Source organism: Gigantopelta aegis, chromosome 3 (genome assembly GCF_016097555.1).
Source record: "Gigantopelta aegis isolate Gae_Host chromosome 3, Gae_host_genome, whole genome shotgun sequence".
Taxonomy (NCBI): Eukaryota; Metazoa; Mollusca; class Gastropoda; order Neomphalida; family Peltospiridae; genus Gigantopelta; species Gigantopelta aegis.
In genome coordinates, this window is record NC_054701.1 from 60,558,104 (window position 1) to 60,580,264 (window position 22,161).

Consider the following 22,161-nt stretch of genomic DNA (forward strand, 5'->3'; position numbering starts at 1 on the left):
GCATACATGGACATCATGCATTTTGTTATGTAACAATTAAGTTTTGTGTTTCCATATATATAATATATATATTTTTAATTATTAATATAATGGAGGAAGCAATAATCAGTGTCTTGTATGTACCAAAAACAGGGAAATCTCAGTTGATCCTTGAGATGCATGTACAGATGTTATCTCAAACAAAACAAGGCTCAGTTCAAACAGTTGTTTCCCAGTTCTAAATACTCATGGCATGTTTTTTGTTGCTTTTTTGTTGTTACTGTTTTCGTGGGGATGGGACATAGCCCAATGGTAAAGGCTTTCTTGATGCGAGGTCAGTTTGGGACCAATTCCTGTTGGTGGGCCCATTGGGCTAGTTCTCGTTCCAGCCAGAACATGCACCACAACTGGTATAGCAACGGTTGTGGTATGTGTGTATCCTGTCTGTGGGATGGTGCATATAAGAGATCCTATGCAACTAATGGGAAAATGTAGCAGGTTTCCTCTCAAAGATAATGTAAAATTACCAAACGTTTGACATCTAATAGCCTATGATTAATAAATCAATGTGCTCTAGTGGTGTTGTTAAACAAAACAAACTTTACCTTTTTGCTTTTTTGTGGTTTATGGACGATATAATTGCCATGACAGTATCAGTCATTATGAAAATAACATAAGTTCATAAAATATATACTGGCATGGTTCAAACCATAACACTACTATATAATATTATCTATGTATTAGCCAACTCTGGCTCTCAGTATCTGTTAACTGCACTGATTCACATGGTGTTCGACAGTCTGCATGCAACAGTAACCTTATGGTCTACTGAGACATCGAAGAAAAAGTAAAGTTTGTTTTATTTAACGACGCCGCTAGAGCACATTGATTTTTTATCTTATCATCGGCTATTGGACGTCAAACATATGGTCATTCTGACACTGTTTTTAGAGGAAACCCGCTGTCGCCACATAGGCTACTCTTTTTACGACAGGCAGCAAGGGATCTTTTATTTGCGCTTCCCACAGGCAGGATAGCACAAACCATGGCCTTTGTTGAACCAGTTATGGATCACTGGTCGGTGCAAGTGGTTTACACCTACCCATTGAGCCTTGCGGAAAACTCACTCAGGGTTTGGAGTCGGTATCTCGATTAAAAATCCCATGCCTCGACTGGGATCCGAACCCAGTACCTACCAGCCTGTAGACCGATGGCCTGCCACGACGCCACCGAGGCCGGTGAGACATCGAAGAAGTCAATGCCTAAAATCAATGCCCAGTTAATCTTAGCTGGGATCAATACTGTGAAAAGACATGTTTGAGCACAATGTAACACTGTATTTCACAGCATACAGTAAATAAAGTAAAACACTGTTTGTGCATAGTGCCCTCCACCAGTAAAAATATATACCTAGTAATTATAAAAAAAAATTAAAAACACGAAGCAGGCTAGGGACTTTCGGTGTGATCTTATAGCGCTACAAAATCGTAAAACCATCTTAGGTTGTGACATCACCACAGCATAAGCCACGCATAGTGACTTTATAACTTATAGCTTACAATGGTTTTACAATTTTACAGCACTAATATGGCTTAGAAAATATGGGCCTAGGCTTCTATAAGAATAAAAAATTGACATAAATCATTTATGGGTTACGAAAAAACTAATTCTGGTAACCCATTAGATTTCTGCGTAACCTCGCACAATGTCCTAAAAAATAATTTAAAGTTAAAGTGTGTTTGTTTAATGACACTATTACAGCAGATTGATTTATTAATCATCACTCCTAAATTTAATGCACACATGTAATTTGGATTGTGCAAAACTACACACTTAAGCATGTAATTTGTGAACTAAATCGTTCTTAGTAATACTAAAGCAAATAACTTCCAGCTGGGTCAAAGTTCGAGGTGCACCAAACTTTTGATAGAGAAGTTAACATCACAAGTCCTGTGACTGGTGATAAATGTGAGTGTATTGGTTGTAAAAAACATTGGTTTCATCTGGGCTAAAAATGTATGCAAATTTATTTCTAGTACCACTGTGTCAAGTAGCCTTGTGCTTGAAACGTATGGGGTACCTATAAAAAAAAAAAAGTATTCAAATTTTGTGTGAAACTAGGTGTGTTGTAAAAAGATCTGGTTATACCGAAAATGAGCCATGAAAGGTACCATATTCTTCAGTTAATACTTTGAGGTAGGGGTTGTAGTACAGGGGCCTAATTCACAAAGGTCTCTTAGGCTCTGCTGACAACAAAGCATCCTCTTTGTAAATCTTTTAGCATTACACTGTGAGATCACAAAGTTAAGAGAGTTTAGTGAATTAGGCCCCAGATATTTATGGGTCATAGTTTGGTTGATGTATTGCATATAGTGTTATTAAACACAAACATTAACATGGTCGCCTGTGGGATTTTATTTGGTATAGCACAACCTCTTGCAGTTGTCAGAGGTCTGTGAAGAGTGTATCAGCAGGGTCCAGGTAAACTGTATAATATGTATCTAGAGCAAGTCACTCATTGTACAGACTGCCTATGTTCACTGTCACAGACTATTCTCACAATGTTTACTTAGCTGGAGGATTTTATACCAAACACACCGGCCTCGGTGGCGTCTTGGCAGGCCATCAGTCTACAGGCTGGTAGGTACTGGGTTCGGATCCCAGTCGAGGCATGGGATTTTTAATCGAGATACCGACTCCAAACCCTGAGTGAGTGCTCCGCAAGGCTCAATGGGTAGGTGTAAACCACTTGCACCGACCAGTGATCCATAACTGGTTCAACAAAGGCCTTGGTTTGTGCTATCCTGCCTGTGGGAAGCGCAAATAAAAGATCCCTTGCTGCCTGTCGTAAAAAGAGTAGCCTGTGTGGCGACAGCGGGTTTCCTCTAAAAACAGTGTCAGAATGACCATATGTTTGACGTCCAATAGCCGATGATAAGATAAAAAATCAATGTGCTCTAGCGGCGTCGTTAAATAAAACAAACTTTATTTTATTTTTTTATACCAAACAAGTAGCCCAGTGGTAAAACACACGCTTTATGAGCATTCCGTCCAGGGTTGTATACCAAACAAGTAGCCCAGTGGTAAAACACACGCTTTATGGGCATTCCGTCAAGGGTTGTATACCAAACAAGTAGCCCAGTGGTAAAACACACGCTTTTTGAGCATTCGGTCAAGGGTTGCATACCAAACAAGTAGCCCAGTGGTAAAACACACGCTTTAGGAGCATTCGGTCAAGGGTTGCATACCAAACAAGTAGCCCAGTGGTAAAACACACGCTTTAGGAGCATTCGGTCAAGGGTTGCATACCAAACAAGTAGCCCAGTGGTAAAACACACGCTTTAGGAGCATTCGGTCAAGGGTTGCATATCAAACAAGTAGCCCAGTGGTAAAACACACGCTTTATGGGCATTCGGTCAAGGGTTGCATACCAAACAAGTAGCCCAGTGGTAAAACACACGCTTTAGGAGCATTCGGTCAAGGGTTGCATACCAAACAAGTAGCCCAGTGGTAAAACACACGCTTTAGGAGCATTCGGTCAAGGGTTGCATACCAAACAAGTAGCCCAGTGGTAAAACACACGCTTTAGGAGCATTCGGTCAAGGGTTGCATACCAAACAAGTAGCCCAGTGGTAAAACACACGCTTTAGGAGCATTCGGTCAAGGGTTGCATACCAAACAAGTAGCCCAGTGGTAAAACACACGCTTTAGGAGCATTCGGTCAAGGGTTGCATACCAAACAAGTAGCCCAGTGGTAAAACACACGCTTTACGAGCATTCCGTCAAGGGTTGCATACCAAACAAGTAGCCCAGTGGTAAAACACACGCTTTACGAGCATTCCGTCAAGGGTTGCATACCAAACAAGTAGCCCAGTGGTAAAACACACGCTTTACGAGCATTCGGTCAAGGGTTGCATACCAAACAAGTAGCCCAGTGGTAAAACACACGCTTTATGGGCATTCCGTCAAGGGTTGCATACCAAACAAGTAGCCCAGTGGTAAAACACACGCTTTTTGAGCATTCGGTCAAGGGTTGCATACCAAACAAGTAGCCCAGTGGTAAAACACACGCTTTAGGAGCATTCGGTCAAGGGTTGCATACCAAACAAGTAGCCCAGTGGTAAAACACACGCTTTAGGAGCATTCGGTCAAGGGTTGCATACCAAACAAGTAGCCCAGTGGTAAAACACACGCTTTAGGAGCATTCGGTCAAGGGTTGCATATCAAACAAGTAGCCCAGTGGTAAAACACACGCTTTATGGGCATTCGGTCAAGGGTTGCATACCAAACAAGTAGCCCAGTGGTAAAACACACGCTTTAGGAGCATTCGGTCAAGGGTTGCATACCAAACAAGTAGCCCAGTGGTAAAACACACGCTTTAGGAGCATTCGGTCAAGGGTTGCATACCAAACAAGTAGCCCAGTGGTAAAACACACGCTTTAGGAGCATTCGGTCAAGGGTTGCATACCAAACAAGTAGCCCAGTGGTAAAACACACGCTTTAGGAGCATTCGGTCAAGGGTTGCATACCAAACAAGTAGCCCAGTGGTAAAACACACGCTTTAGGAGCATTCGGTCAAGGGTTGCATACCAAACAAGTAGCCCAGTGGTAAAACACACGCTTTAGGAGCATTCGGTCAAGGGTTGCATACCAAACAAGTAGCCCAGTGGTAAAACACACGCTTTACGAGCATTCCGTCAAGGGTTGCATACCAAACAAGTAGCCCAGTGGTAAAACACACGCTTTACGAGCATTCCGTCAAGGGTTGCATACCAAACAAGTAGCCCAGTGGTAAAACACACGCTTTACGAGCATTCGGTCAAGGGTTGCATACCAAACAAGTAGCCCAGTGGTAAAACACACGCTTTATGAGCATTCAGTCAAGGGTTGATCCCCATCAGTGGGCCCATGGGCAGAGCTCAAACTGGAACAAATTTTGGTTTAGCCAATTTTTCGGAAATGTAGAGTATTTCCTTAAAAATCATTCCAATGTGGTTAATTTAAGAAATATTTTATTAGCCAAAGTCTAAATTTTGTAGCCATTTTGAATAAAAATTAGCAAAAGGGCTAATTTGGCAATATACAGGGTGAGCCCTGATTGAGCTATTTCTTGTTCCAGTCAGTGCTTCACAATTGGTGTAACAAAGGCCATGGTATGAACTGTGGGATAATGCATATATAAAAGATCCCTTGATGCTAATTAAAGACAGAAGTGGCGGCGGTAGGTTTCCAACTTTCCACATAATCTGTTGTTATGCAAATATCATTCTCTACCATTCTACAACCAAACAAGGTGTTTAAAAAAAACACCAAAAAACATACCACGCACTGAAAATGGTTTGAAGTCTTAAATAACTATACTTCCAGCATTATAAGTGATGAATAATGCATGGAATTTGCCATGGTCTGTGTCTGTTATTATTCGACATACATGTATGTAAAGAAAACACATACAGTAGAATTCCATTGGCTCGAACGCCCAACGGTCAAACCTACTGGTATTCTCGAACCAAGAACAAAGTCCCAATTTTTCTCTCTATTAAACCCTTTTATTTTGGTGCTGATTGGTTGAATACTCCTAGGGTTGAACAGAAGCTTTCTTTCAAACCAATTTATTGGTCCGAACTGTAAAATTAAATATATTTAGCTCGAACAGCTAAGTGTATGCAAAGAAATATATATATATAAAAATTTATGTAGGAATTTTTCATCGACCTGGATGCAGCCTAACTGTAGAAAAAACGTCTGAAAGTTATTGAGCTGATCTTTTTGGCACGTAACACAACCAGTCAAACACAGCCCATGGACCAAGGCATGATAAACAACCTGAAAAGCCCCTACAAACAACTTGCTATCATGAAGCAGCTCCATACAGCAGACAGAAGCATAGTCGTGCTAATTACGGTACTGGATGCAATGTATTTGATGCAGATGACACACAAAACAATAGCCAATTGTTTCTGTCACGCCAAGTTTGTTTCCAGCTCTAATGACGACACGACTGTGAATGGAGTTTTATATATTCTCCATTATATCAATTTGTCAATCATATTCGTTTATTAACGCTGATAAATAATTGTTACAAATATATATCTCATCCAACATTTGACGGCGATTTCGTTACTCATGAGTCAATCGGATCATCTTGCCCAAGCCGGTTTTATGGAAATATGCGAAGTTGTCCGATTGCTTTTTTGTGTTACAGAAGCACCCGATAACGGACGAATGCATGGTTCGAACTACCCGATGGGTCGAACAGATTTTGATGCACCGACAGTGTTCGAGCCAATGAGATTCTACTGTATACTGAACAGGTATTACAGGCAAAACTAGTGACATGTGAAGGCTTTGTCAAGCAGAACAAAGAACAGACTATAGAAATATACCTTGCCACTTTTCATCGAAGCCTCAAAACACAATAGTTCTAGTAGAGTACTAATGTTCACAACCACAATAAAATTAGTGACTGCTGCACCAGATGACAATTTTTATGCTGTGTTCACACATAAAAGTCCAGCTGTAGAAAATAACCAAGTAAAATCCATTCTTCTTGTAAGATATTAAACACTGGGCGATGGGGATGTTTCCAGGGATGTTCCAGACCCCATGGGTCTTTCCTATTTTAGGACAGCAGCTGACACTTGTGTCTGCATACAATAGCTGAGCGGAAATCAATGCCCTGTAACACTACTACAGTGTACATGTTTGACCAGTCTGTGTCAGACACATAACCGGACACCATACTGTGATCATCATAATAGCCCAGTCAACACTCACCCAGCTTGCGCTGCCAGCTTAGAATCTAATCTTATTATTTAATTATTTTTTTTTTTTAGCTGTGTACGTTAATCCATTTCACTAATACATGTACATACATGGACATAGTATATCAAGAGGTAGACATTTTAATTGTATACTACAGTATAATAAAAAATAAAAAATAAAAATTAAAAAAGCCAGGGGGTGGGGGGTGTCATTGAGGGGCACACACCCTTTTTCTTTTCACCGACATAAAAAAAAATAATAATAAAAGCCTGTTCAAACACCTCTTATTATGTCCAGCACCCCTCTTACAAAGCCCTTGAGGTGCAGTGATTTTTAGTAATCAAACTGATTTCATTTAAAGGTAGGGTCAACTCAAACAAGAGCCTTATGTGTTGGAAAGATGCATACACTGGTGGCACCTAAGTCTGCGCACCTAAGCATTTGTGTTATATTTTTAAGTTAAAATATTTCTTTAAAAATATTTGTTTCACCACCACAGTACAATGGAACAATAAACGTGTTACTACTGAAAGTTATTTTAATTTTAATGTTTTTAAACTCAAGTAATGAGCACATTTTTAGTGGGACACACACACACACACACACACACACACACACACACACACACACACACACACCCCCGTATTTACTGGCCTGCATGACGGCACATAAGTCTGCGCAGCAAACATTAAAACAACCACTTCTGTCGCTGATGTTTACACATTGATCGAGGCTGGCAAAAGTACTTTTAGTGCATTAATTCAGTTTGGGTTTTTTCAATCAAATTGTTATCTACCTGTTTTATAAATATATTCACAATCAAGATGTGTTGTTTTAAGGATGGTTTTATGAATTAAATTAATGTTGTTTTGTTTGTTTACAAACATACCCCAACATTTGTTTCAAGACGTAATGTAACGTAATTAACGTGCGCAGACTTTTGTGCTGCACAGACTAAGGTGACATGAGTGTACCCGGACAACCAACACATACCGACACTTTAGCAAATGAAAAACACGTAATTTTAGAGTTAATAAAAAAACATGATTATTCCTGCTAACTGGGGGCAGCCATTTTGTTTCTTTTTTGTGACGTCCGGTGGGATAGCTTGGGGCGAAGTGACATCAGCTCCTGACCATCTCCTGTATGTACAGTGTAAACAAAAGCAGTAATTTTCGACAAGGCGCTATTCTTTGATCAACCTGACTTGTAAAACAGCATAAATGATGTAATAATATAATAAACTATTTAACTAAATATATTTCAAGTTGCATTAATGGAACAAAATGGGGTTATAGTATTTTTCTCTGTTAAATAATCCAAAGGAAAAATGTACACTATTAGGCCTATTGATATGCTACGTTGGAGCAAAAATGACAACCCACGATATCCAAGTGATAATTTTCTTTTCTTTGGGACTACGTAATTGGTCAGTTCTGTGGTTTTAGATGGAATAGTCTACTTAATCAATAGTTTTACAGAACTATTTACAGTAATAAACCATGTCCATTACAATTTTAGGGGTGACAGGTAATATTCCACAATACCGGTATGTATTTTTGTGTCTAGACAGTGTCAATTAATTGGCTCATCTGGTTACCAATCAAATACACATCTGCCAATTAGGAATCGCAGGTAGAAGCGACTAACGGCATAGACCAATTAACTAAGAAAACACTCCGTGTATCATTTCAGTACGTATGTTAATGCATGGGCAAAACATTGTTAATTGTTTCGACTTGTTGTGTAGCCACTTTGACAATGGTATTTTATTTTGTATTGAAAAATAATATATGTATATATTGATATACTTATTGCTGGCTTACTGGGATGTGTATTATTACAGAACATTGCAATGCATTACTATTTATCATCCCGCAAAAACCAGGTAGATTGTGTGTCTCTAGTTCTAAGGTTCATTCCTGACGTTATGCGTTAAGTATTACGTAACCACCAGTTCGCCAGAGGGCGTACTCACTGAGAAGGTACAAAATGGCTGTGCCCGTTATATATAATAGCCATCACATTTAACCATTTTATTAATTAACTATACGATTATACGTGTTGATATTAAGCAATAATGTGCATTATATATTGTTGAATATGCATACTAGGCCAAATGTCTTAATTGTCCTCTCCTTTAAGCATTGGCTTTGATGGATAATAATTTGAGTGTGTCATTAAATAAATAATTTCCTTCCTTGATGGATAATAATACCAGTGTGTAAAAAAAACCCACCATATCTAGACATATTTTCAAGATGACAAATTGGTAAGATTTTATAAATTACTGAAAGATCAATCATTAACAAACATGTTGAAAGCCTTTTCTAAGGGTGTAAGGTAGTCGCTATACTACATAATTTTATACAATTTGTGACTGTTCAGGGCTTCTAGAATTTTTTTTAAATCCACTAGCCATCGGATCAGTGATTTTTTAAATTTACTAGCCACAATTAAAAATTCACTAGCCCTACTTTACTTTTATGTTAATACAATTTTACTAAATAAAAGTAATAATCAGATATGTCACCTAAAGAGGGAGATAAAGCTTTAAAAAAACTAACATTGGGAGTTGGGGTAGGGTCAGGATATTCATATTTACAAAATAGACTTACATGTAACTGCAACATTTGACTTTTTTTCATTAGCCGTCGGGCATGGCAATAGTAGTTATTTACTAACCACACATTGAATATCACTAGCCAATGGGAGTGGGACTACCATAATCTACAAGCCCTGCTGTTAATAGTGTTATACATAGATAAATTCACAAAACAATGACAAACAATTCTTATATTACCCAGATCACACTGAACATCAATGATTTTATTGCAACCCTCAATACACTGAGATTTATGCCAACTGCATCCCAGTTGAAAAGTCTGCATATTATAATAATGTTAGACCATAACGTTAAAGTTTGTTTTATTTTATAACCACAACACTCAAGCACCAATACTCGATTTATTAATCACCAGCTATTATATACCAAACATTTCATAGCCTGTAAGTCGATCGAGCTTGCTTATAAGTCGAGTCTTTAATTTCAAGGCCTGAAAACGTAATTTTTTTATTGACATGTTTATAAGTCAGGGACGAGACATAGCCCAATGGTACAGTGCTCGTTCAATGCGCGGTCGATGTGGGATCAATTCCCGTCAGTGGGCCCATTGGGCTATTTTCTCGTGACTGGTAATGGTATATTAAAGGCCATAGTATGTACTACCCTGTCTGTGGGACAGTGCATATAAGAAATCCCTTGCTGCTAATCGAAAAGAGTAGCCCATGAAGTGGCAACAGCGGGTTTCCTCTTTCAATATGGTCTGTAACCATAGGCCTATGTCTGACACCATATAACTGTAAATACAATCTGTCTTTTTTGTTTGTTTATAAGTTGACCCACTCTCACAATCAGTTTTAGAGGAAACCCACTTCTGTGTACATTTACAGCAGTAAGGGATCTTTTATATGTTTTTTTCCATACCACGGCCTTTGATATACCAGCCTTGTACTGGTTAGGATTGGGGGGGGGGGGGGGGGGGGGGGGGGGGGGGGGGGAGAGACGCTCAGAGAATGGGTCAACTGAGATGATTCGATCCTACAACTCAAGCGAGTGTTTCAACTGGGCTGGAGGATAAGGAAATAATTTAACATGCACCTTCAGGGTTTAGACCTCATTAGGTAGTGGGACGAAGCTCAGTGATAAAGCGCTCGCTTGATGCACGGTCGGTTTGGGATTAATTGATTCCTGTCGGTGGGCCCATTGGGCTATTTCTCGTTCCAGCCAGTGCACCATAACTGGTATATCAATGGTTGTGGTATGTGCTATCCTGTCTGTGGGATGATGCATATAAAAGATCCTTTGCTATAAATGGAAAAATGTAGCACTTTCCTCTCTAAGAAACTATATGTCAAAATTACCAAACGTTTGACAATCAATACCCAATGATTTATAAATCAATGTGCTCTAGTGGTGTCGTTAAACAAAACAAACTTTTAGACCTCACTAATTTGGGCACAACAGGTTTATTGTCTGTTCTGAGCACAGCAAGGTATTTTTAATGCAGTAATGTTGTTGACAGCTGTTAAAGAGTTGTGGATGTTCAGAAAAGCATTTTAAATTATTATAATCTAATTAAAGCTTAATATTTCAGTTTCAATGGTTCTGAGGTAAAATGTTTTGAGATAAGTACCTCTGTACTTAATTTGGGCATAATTATTTTTGGCGCATTTATGTATTTTGGCATCAAAGTCTAAAATAATGACGCCCAAATTAAGTACAAACATTCAAAACAGATCACCCCAAAACCACAGTACTGAACTAAAACAACCTTCTTGCACTCAAAAAAGACAAAAGTCCCCGTTGTGCCCAAATCAGTGAGATCTAAAGCCCGGTTTGGGCACAACATAGATCGCCTCGACTTTGGTGCAATCTAAAGCCGTGACATTTCGACCAAGCTGCTGCAGTGCACGCCTCTCTTGGGTGCCAGATCGGACTTGTGCCAGCTTCCTCACCCAAGACAATTGAGTTGGAGACTGGTCCTGCATATATGAAGGTTTTGAACAGCTGTTTCACAGCCACACCACTCTTAAAGCCATTGTTATCAATGTATTGACTTTTGGGATGCTCTAGTGGGCAACAGATCAAGACTATAGAATTTTTGTGACTAAGTTCCAAGGTCCTGTCGGTGGGCCCATTCTCGTTCCAGCCAGTGCAACACGACTGGTACATCAAAGGCTGTGGTATGTGTTATCCTGTCTGTGGGATGGTGCATGTAAAAGATCTCTCGCTACTAATGAAAAAATGTAACAGGTTTCCTCTCTTAGACTATATGTCAGAATTACGAAATGTTTGATATCCAATAGCTGGACCGGCCTCGGTGGCGTCGTGGCAGACCATCGGTCTACAGGCTGGTAGGTACTGGGTTCGGATCCCAGTTGAGGCATGGGATTTTTAATCCAGATACCGACTCCAAACCCCGAGTGAGTGCTCCGCAAGGCTCAATGGGTAGGTGTAAACCACTTGCACTGACCAGTGATCCATAACTGGTTCAAAAAAGGCCATGGTTTGTGCTATCCTGCCTGTGGGAAGCGCAAATAAAAGATCCCTTGCTGCCTGTCGTAAAAAGAGTAGCCTATGTGGCGACAGCGGGTTTCCTCTAAAAACAGTGTCAGAATGACCATATGTTTGACGTCCAATAGCCGATGATAAGATAAAAAATCAATGTGCTCTAGGGGCGTCGTTAAATAAAACAAACTTTACTTTTTAAACAAAACAGATTGTTAACTTCAGTTCCAAGGGTCTTTTTTTAAATGAAAGGCAAAAAATTCTGTTTGATGACACCTCAGTTCATTTCAAACTGCTGCTATTTGGGGTCTCACATTTATAAGTAAACCCATTGCTGCTTTATAGACTCATAATATAGTATTACCAATTAAGCTGTATGTACTTTCCAACAGACTTAATCATATTCATTTCACACCTGATAGCCAATGTGTATTTTGTGCTGGGGTGTCATCAAACATATATATATATATATACTGAACAAAAAAAGAAACTTCCGATTTGTACATATAGTATTTGTTGTGTTAAAGAATTCATTGTGTAATGAAATTATATAGGTAGTATTAGCCTTGAGCTGTATTATCAGGATTCATGAATTTTATCGATTATTTTTAAACTGTTAATCGTCGACAACGTGAAATTCAATTTGCACGTGCATGCATGGTTCGAAATGTCCCGTGTAGTATTCAGTCAATTTGTTTTACTTCTCTTACTGACATTGTTGTCAAGTGAACGAAAACGCTTTAAATTTTTTTTACATGGTAGCATTTTTAGTATGCCAAGAATACCCAATAATTTACGCGAACGGGCAATTGGCATGCTTGATGCTGGCATGTCGACAGAAGACGTTGCAAGGCATGTTGGGAGTTCTAGTCGAGCGATACGAAACCAACGACTTGCCACGTCGTGGACGTCCGCGTGTTACGTGTGGTCAAGACCGCTATATCATGAACACGCATTTGCGCAATCGATTCCAAACTGCCACTGCTACTGCTGCTAACACACCTGGACTTCATAATAACCGAATCAGTGGGAAAACTGTTCGTAATCGTCTGTGGGAAAACGGTTTACATGCACGACGTCCTTACATCGGATGCGTTTTAACGCAACGTCATCGTCGTCTAAATCGGGCACGTGTACATACTCGTTGGATACGGCGACGTTGGAATACCATTCTTTTTTCGGATGAATCCAGATTTTCTTTACAACATGGTGATAGCAGGGTGCGTGTCTACCGTTGGAGAAATGAATGCTATGCTGACTTGTGTTCTTGAACGAGATCGTTTCGGGGGTGGGGGTTGTGTCATGGTCTGGGCAGCCATTGCCCATGGTTATCGTTCACCACTAGTCGTCATTGATGGCAATTTAAATGCTCAACGTTACCGCGATGACATTCTCGCTCATCACGTCATTCCTCTGTTCAATAACAACGCCAACATCTCGATTTTTCAGCATGATAATGCCACCTCTCATACAGCTAGAGACACTGTAAATTTTCTTAGGACAAATAACATTGATTTCATTGATGACTGGCCCGCTAAAAGTCCTGATCTCAACCCCATCGAGCATGTCTGGGATAGTCTGGACAGACGATTGAGGCGTTGTCCCAACCCACCTGCTAACGTCAACGAACTTCGTCAAGCGCTCATTCAGGAATGGAACAATATTCCACAGGCAGAAATCAACACTTTAGTCAATTCTATGCGTCTGTGATGCACTGCAGTGGTCAATTCAAGAGGTGGTCATACCCGTTATTAAGTGGGTGTTTTGTTTTTAACCCCTACCACACTTGGTCAAAATTTCCCAGTTTCTGTTAACCTATGGCCATGATTTTTACACCAAACGATGCACCATGAACACTCTTTAAACGCATATATAACAATTATTCCCCCGGTTTGTTTTTATCAAGTTATGTTCAAGCAAAGTTAGCGGAAGTTTCTTATTTTGTTCAGTGTATATATATATATATATATACATATATATATATGTATATATGTATATAGTGGCCTTAAAGGCCTTAAATTTTCACCCAGTGAGAACACTGCCTTTGGCATACCACTTATGGGTACTGGTCGGGATGGAAGTAAAAACATTAGTCCACGGAGTCAATGGGCTTCCATTTTTGTAGGCAGACTGGTTTTTGACCGAATTGAATGAAAATGCCTGAATCTGGATGACATTTTTTCATATTACCATTACTACCAAACAATTATATAGGGTTGCAAACGAATCACTACACATTTATACATGGATTACAATTAATTTTGAGGGCAGAATGATGGAAATAAATGATAAAAAGGTCTCAGATTAACACATTTTGCATGAATTTGAGTTTGCAGTAGTAGTATTAAAGGCATATTGACAAGATTTAAGGATCTTATTTCTCTTAAAATTAATAATAAATGAAAATTATATTCATTTGTGATACCAAACCTTGCTATTATATCGCCCAAACTGAAACATGTTGGAAGGAAATCCATCAACCCTCTCAGCAATTTAGCTTTTTCATTATAGATCATCACCATAAAATATTTAGTTTTACAAAATATCATCAATAAGTGGGATACAGTGGTTATGTACCATAAATGGTTGGATAAAGTACTTATAGGGACAAATCAAATGTATATATATTTCCATGTCATACTTTGCTGGGCCATTAAACAGGCCAATGGTCTGTGACAATATGCCTTTAAATTTATTCTTCCACTATTCCCTCTTGATTAAGCATCAATCACCTAAAACCCTAACCTCATTTCTAATAATTCTATGTATGTCATTTGAAAATCATAAATATAGGCTAAGAGTATAAGAAATAGGTGGTGATGACAGAGCATGCAAGTCTCACATCTGGTTGTACAGCAAAAACCTAATTTCTTAAGTTAGTCGCCATATGGCTATCTTGATGAATGTTAACTTTGAACTAGTTCAATACAATATACTGGCATAGAAGGTAGGGGGGGGGGCATGTTTTCCATACTTTTCTTGATCCAGTAGCAGCAGTGATGGTTTATATATATATATATGCGTGGGTGAGAACCCAGTACTCACCAACCATTAAGGTTGATGACTTAACCACTACATCATTGAAGCCAGTAGTGACAAAAATAAACCACTTGTCTGACTGGAATACGGCATTATAACTATAACTTATTGTATTAAGCATATTGTTTTAACTGCTTTCCGATAATTGCTGGACATTTTATAAACATTTGCTGAGAGTGGGTCATTTTAAACAAATAATAATACAGGAGGTACCTATTTTTTTTTATGTGCCACTGTTTGATTTTGTGTCTGTGTAACAATGCACTAGTCTGGACTTGCATGAGTGCAGAAAAAGAAAGGTCCAAATGCATCAGTCATCCACGAAATTTGGCAGGTAGGTATACATGTCACCCAGTCACATTGTGTTTATCTTGAGTTACCGACAAAGTAATTATGATTTCTTGCTAATATATGGTATATACATGTACATCATATTGCTGACTCAGTAGCAAGCAGCAAATTTTTTGTGGAAATGTTTTATCAGTTGGTGGCCCAATTGCGCTATTTCTTGTTCCAGCCAGTGAACCATGACTGGTATATCAAAGGCTGTGGTATGTACTACCCTGTCTGTGGGATGATGCATATAAAAGATCCCTTGCAGTTAATCGAAAAGAGTAGCCCATGAAGTAACGACAGCAAGTTTCCTTTCTTAATATCTGTATGGTCCTTAACCATATGTCTGACAGCATATAACCATAAACAAAATGTGTTTTGAGTGTGTCGTTAAATAAAATATTTCTTTCTTTTTTGTTTCATTCAAATAAAACATTACATCATAATGGCTAAATAAATTATGCTTAATTTCAACTTGCTTCCTTTGTGAATTGGTAATTAAATATTTGTAATTGGAATTTGGCAAATATGACACTCAAACATTTCAAAGTAAAGAGTAATGTTATAGGCAGCAGGCCCTGTGCTTATAAACCTTAAAGTCTAGACTTTAATAAAAGTCAAGACTTTAACGTCATGGCAACGCCATTCAAATAGCATTACGTTAAAAGTCTAGACTTTAAGTTGTATAAGCACGGGCCCAGATACTACAAATACTACATTGTGACACTATAATTATTATATAGGCCTACATCTACATTTTTATCTCCTTGTGGTTGAAACAAATACATGCTTAACATATATACAGTCATACCTGCTGTCACTGACCGCTATGAACAGCTGCTTGTCTTAATAGGTCATCTTAGTCCATGTACTTTCACAAACAATTATTACTAATCAGTGTTCGAGATTAATGGTATCCCAGTATCCCGGGGATACCAGAATTTAATTTTGGATACCAGACTTCAAGAACCCAGTATCCCACCAGGACACCATATAAGGTTCTTGGTTTTTTTAATCCTGCATTTTTATTTTTTGCTGAAACAGTGAAAGTCATCATTTACTGGTGAAGTTAAGTAACAGTATTTTTGAGCTCTTACTCAGTCTAATGCTATGCCGTAACAAATATCTCCCCCAACTCGTACTCAGTCTAATGCTGGGAACCGCTAAATTGCTATTGTTCTTGTTGGATGTTTCCTCCTTTCAAATTTTATTGAGATATTGATAGATTCCACATCTGCAAAAAATTGATACAGGTAGGTTTATCATTAGTAATGTCACAAACACTTATTGATTACTGCTAAATATTAATTTATGCCAATATTACGCAAAAATAGATGCAGCAAATCTTTTTGCCAATTCCGTTTGATTGCAAATTTCACGAATTCTGCGATTTTGATTGCGGTGTAGCAATAGATTGGGAACGAGAACGGTGTCGTCCAAATTTGTTATGATGTTATTTATGAATTTCATTTAAGTGGGATACTAAATTCTCAGGTGGGATACCAGATTCTGAATTGTTAGTATCCAACTGGGATACTGCCCAAAACTTTTAATCTCGAACACTGCTAATGTAACTTATAAATCTGCTTGCATCAAGTTATCACTCATAATGAAGAGGGCAAGGTCACAAATGGCTGCTTAACATAGGTTGGACTGTAGATAATATAAAATAAACGAAAGGCACTAAACCTAGTTATCAGGCATTGATCCCTTATGGTGAATATGTTCTGTAGTACAATATGATTGTTTTGCTAAGGGGCCATCCATAATTTTCAACATTTTCACGAGCGTACAAACCGTACGCTTTTGACCACTCCCCCCCCCCCCCCCCCCCCCCAAAGTATACATCCCCAAATGAAAAATGTTGATCGACATTTTTCATTTTCAAAAAAAGTATACACTGGCCCCTTAACCCCCTCCCCCCTGTGTACGGTTTGTACGCTCATGAAATGTTGAAAATTATGGACGGCCCCTAACATCAAATGAAATAAAGTTTAAAGTTTGTTTTGTTTAATGACACCACTAGAGCACATTGATTTATTAATCATTGGCTATTGGATGTGAAACATTTGGTAATTTTGACATAGTCTTAGAGAGGAACCCACAGACAGGACAGTACATACCGGTACCATGGCTTTTGATATACCAGTCAAGGTACACTGGTTGGAATGAGAAATAACCGATGGAGATCGATCCCAAACAGACCACACATCGAGCGAGCGTTTTACCACAGGCCTACATTCCGCCCGTCAATTGAAATAGACAGTAACAAATGCAAAAATCTTGTGACATCACTGTAGAAAGTAGGACTAGCGTAATTAGAAAGTGGGATAGGCAAAACTGACTGTTCACTGCATGGTTTACAGTAGATTGTAGCCAAATACCCAACATTCAGTTGGTAATATATGCAGGGTTTGAACTTTAAAATTTGTTACCTAAGGCAATATTCAACAGCTTTTGGCAAATTTGCTACAGGTGAAATGCTCATGGATGGCAATTTTAAATCGGTACCTTTTGCAACAAATATAAAACGTAAAAATAGTCTGTTCAACTGACTGTAATATAAGTTGTAGAAGCACTGAGGGGTAAAATAATGAATCAATCTATCCCCAACGATATATTATACAGTAACCAATCTTTCTAACATTTTGGGGGGCACTCCCTTTAATTTACACCCAGTGAACTTGGACTGTACTTTCTTGTGGTGACATAGAGCAAAGTGTCTTTCTTTGATTGCCAAAGCATTACATATAGAGTTTCCTCTAGCCTTCTACATATCAATATCAATAAGGGGAGGGCTGGAGGTGACTCGAGTAAAGAATGACTGTGCATTAGACGAGCACTTTACCACAGCACTACCTCCTGCCTAGGGCTAGCTCTGGGTGAACTCAAAATGTCCCCAAATTATCTATTAAACTTAAAAAAAACGGCAGAAAACCGGTTATTTTCTAATAAAATGTAGTAAAATTATTTCGCCAACTTAAAATAAAATTTGCCAATTGTTTTTAAAATTTGCAATTGGGGACTGTCAGAGCTAGCTCAGCGCCCTATAATGCAGAGTTGACTGATGATCCAGTGTATGGTTGAGTGGCCGAAATATTCAGCTACATTCTCAAAGGCTTGGAGTTCGAATCTAGGCCTTACGCTACATACTATAGTGCTTATTTGACATTAAGTTGATAATGCTAATTCAATACCCCAAAGGGGAAAAACAGGTGGAAGCCTTTCCATCTTCTCGACTAGTTCGAAGGGATTAATACAACAATGAGTTAATTATGTTCATTCAATACCCCAACAGTGTTCGAAATAACCACTTATCCATTTGTCCTGACAAGTGATAATCTGCTGGGACAAGCAAAATGTACCTTAGTGGTTGTGCAGTGGACAAGTAAAAATGTATTTATATAATGCTGTTTTATTCTGACCTATTTGAACAAGTATGAAAATGTATAATACTGTTTTATTTTGACTTATCTGGACAAGTAAAAATATTGATGGACAAGTAGATTTGTAGATATACTTGTCCATTGGACTAGTGAGAAATTCGGCTTATTTCTATCACTTCCCAAGGTGGGGGGGGGGGGGGGGGGGGGGGGGGTACAGATTTCATTTCAGATGTTTTTTATTATCTTATTACTAATGATACATGTAATTTTACTATCTTACATGTACAACATAGAAATTATGGGAAGGGCATGGTGGAAAAACTAGATAGCACAGCAAGCTACCACTGCAGATTGTTTTAGGTCAAGGTCGGAAGTGATTACACCATTAATTTACAGTGGCCTAAGATACCTCAAAATATTGACCAGGAATGTGACAAATTACAGCGACTTACTTAACGATGCACGCACCTGCAAAATGCTAACACTGCATGCCACGTGATTAATACAGATAAGCATTAAATGATATATCAAGTCTCCGGTTATACTTACATGAAACAATGATCATTTTTGCAAGTAATGGCACAGGTCTATGGCAGCTCTTTGGGTCAAACGCAACACAGTCGACAGTGTCGGTCCATCTGACAAGAACGAATGATACAGAGGCTAGAAGCTGCGGCTCCGAGTTTACAAATCCGCCCAATGTTAGACTTTTTTTTGTGTCCAGCTGATGCGTCAATCATTAAAGTCTCAATCAGGGTAATCGCAATGCATCGCCTTTATATTATTCATAACATAACACACACACACCAACCGTAGAGCCAACCTTTGTTTATGTTTGACCCTCTGGTCACAGCTTTGTGCAAGTGCGCAACAAAGTAGGTCAGAGCTAAAAAAGCGATTTTTTCACGCTTCGCTGGATATAATTAACAAATACTGTAGTAGATACGGTTGGGTGACTTTGACTGTTGGGCTAATGACTTGAATCAACGTGATTATATATTAGGGATTAAAACGGATTGCCATAGTGTCCGAATGCGGATGAATATCGTTTGTCAGGCCTCAGTCAGCAAGACTTCTTAATGCAACTTTAACCCTTTAACTACAAACTCATGTTTGCTTATTTTTCTACCCACCATTAATTCAGGACCGTAGTTCGAATTTGATTTCAGGAGATTTCTCAATGAAAGCGCTCCGACCCATCACCACAATCACCTAAAAATTCATTGCAAAATATTTTCTTTCCTTTCAAGAGTAGCCTAAATTAAAGGAAATATTTTGCAATTAATTTTTAGGTGATTATGATTTCTTTACTTTCAAGAGTAAATTTGGGGCGGGACGTGGCCCAGTGGTAAAGCGTTCGCTTGATGTGCGGTCTGTCTGGTGTCGATCCCCGTCGGTGGGCCCATTGGACTATTTCTCGCTCCAGCCAGTGCACCACGACTGGTATACCAAAGGCCGTGGTATGTGTTATCCTGTCTGTGGGATGGTGCATATAAAAGATCCTTTGCTGTTAATCATATAATCGTAAATAAAATGTGTTGAGTGTGTCGTTAAATAAAACATTTCCTTCTTCCTTCCTCCCTTCCTTCCTTCAAGAGTAAATTTAAAAAATGTATCCATCTTATTTTTATAATGGCAATAGAATGCAGCAGATATTACATAGCCGACACTGATTTTTGTGCAAAAATGCCCGAATTTGGAATCTGGATAATTCATATTAGCATGTTTGCCAAAGAGATATAGGGTTGCAAACGAATCATTACGCATTTTTACATGGATTCCAACTAATACAGTGGGTAGAATGATAGAAATACATGGTAAAAAGGGTTTAGGCAAACTCATTTTGGGTGAATATTTCTATAGGTTTTGCTCGAATTTGAGAATTTACTTCAGTACTGGGAGATGTGTGTGTGGGGGGGGGGGGGGGGGTGCTTATCAAGGCAACTCTGTCAATAGGGTCATTCTCCCAAAGTTGTGGTAATTTCAACCCATGCATCTGTGAAATTTTATTAAAGTCCTGCTAAACTGATTTCCAACCTATTCTCTATGCAAGGACCTATATTGTTGGTGTTACCAATTATTATTATTTATTTATTTATGAAATGACCCTCAAAACAACAAAAAACCTCAATTGACCGGGCTGGATAATCATGACAGTGGAAACTGATCATGAACGACGATAAATCAAGATCACTAGAAAGCTTTCAAGATTAATCATCTCCATTTAGTAACGTGTCGAGCAAGTTAACATTCTTAGTTACTTAAAATTTCTTCTCTTTTTTTTTAATTGCTATTTGGAATGAAGATAAAATGTCAGTGATTGCGGTCAACACCGCAATCACTGACATTGCTAAAGGTAAATCATCTTATACCTAATTCGGTAGCCCAATAATTCTGAATCAAAAATATTATTACTAAATCTTAAGGCAGAGATAAATTTTACTTCTAATGCAGGAAATTGTATTTCAAGACATCTAGTTTTCCTACTTTTACGGGGTAGCATACCCCCAAACACCCTAGAAATTTTACTTTGCGCAATCGATCTCAGTCAGCCCCTCCTCCAATCTCAGTCAGCCCCTTAATGGGTTTTTTCTGCTTCCGCCGTGCCTGCATGGATAGGGATGTCATCATGGTGTTGTTTAACTTGTTACCTCGCATATCTGGCACTAGCCCGAGTGCTCTTGACTGTAAGAGAACTAGACGGACATTTGGAAGGTTATACGCTCTCATTCCAGTCAGAGACCAAGCTATATAATTTTCTTTCAATCGCTGCCCAACTGTTTGTTACTATGAACTTGTTATCAAATTGTCTAACATTGTAGGTCTATATGAAACATTGTTTCAGTGTACAGTAATACAAAGAAATGGTACTGTACTTACTACATTGTAAACGTAAATATGTTTAATATTTTGGGTGGGGTGGCACAGCCTTTAGTGCGGGGGGGGGGGGGGGGACACAAGTCATATTTTAATCTTTTTTATATATAGATTGGGGGGAGGGGGACCGTATATTTTGGTCGAGTTGGGGGTGGTAAAGTCTATTAAGAAGTTTTGGGGGTTTTTTCAAACTTTTTAATTCAGTTTCTAACGTGTCACTATATGCAAAAAAACAAAACAAAATACAACTTAAAAGCAGTCAAACTGAACGCGTTTATCCCATGAAACGTAACAGGTATCGAGAAATGTTCTAAGTCAAGTAAACTAACACTAAATAAACCCATTAAGATGCTTGTTCATTCTAAACTAAAGTTTAATGATGTTCATAAAAAACATTCGGCATTTAAATGTGGTAAAAGTAAATGCAGAAATGATAAATTCCCTGAATTCAGGCCCCGCTTTGTGCCCTCTATCTTAGTCGGCTCACACAAGACAACTGTACGATACTGAAGATGCCGAAACACACTGATTATTTTGCTCACTTTCATGTCCCAAAGAACATCATATTTTCCTAAAGATAATAAGAATTAGGTCAAGGTTTAATCAGTCAACCCCCCTCTCCCCAAATGGTCATTAGTTTCCGCCATGTTTGGTTCGTTATTGTAATTTTCACTTATTATACACCTGGTATTTCAAGAATTAAATAAATGT

At 38.6% G+C, this 22,161-nt stretch overlaps 1 protein-coding gene across 1 annotated transcript in view; it reads right to left on the reverse strand.

The window, feature by feature from the left end:
* The window catches only part of LOC121368357 (signal peptide peptidase-like 3), a 97,198-nt gene extending 77,803 nt beyond the window's left edge, over positions 1-19,395 (reverse strand). Inside the window, exon 1 of the mRNA XM_041493051.1 lies at positions 19,123-19,395. The gene's annotated coding sequence lies outside the window, so the exon portion shown is untranslated. The remainder of the gene's footprint in view (positions 1-19,122) is intronic.
* Between the last annotated feature and the right edge of the window lie 2,766 nt (positions 19,396-22,161).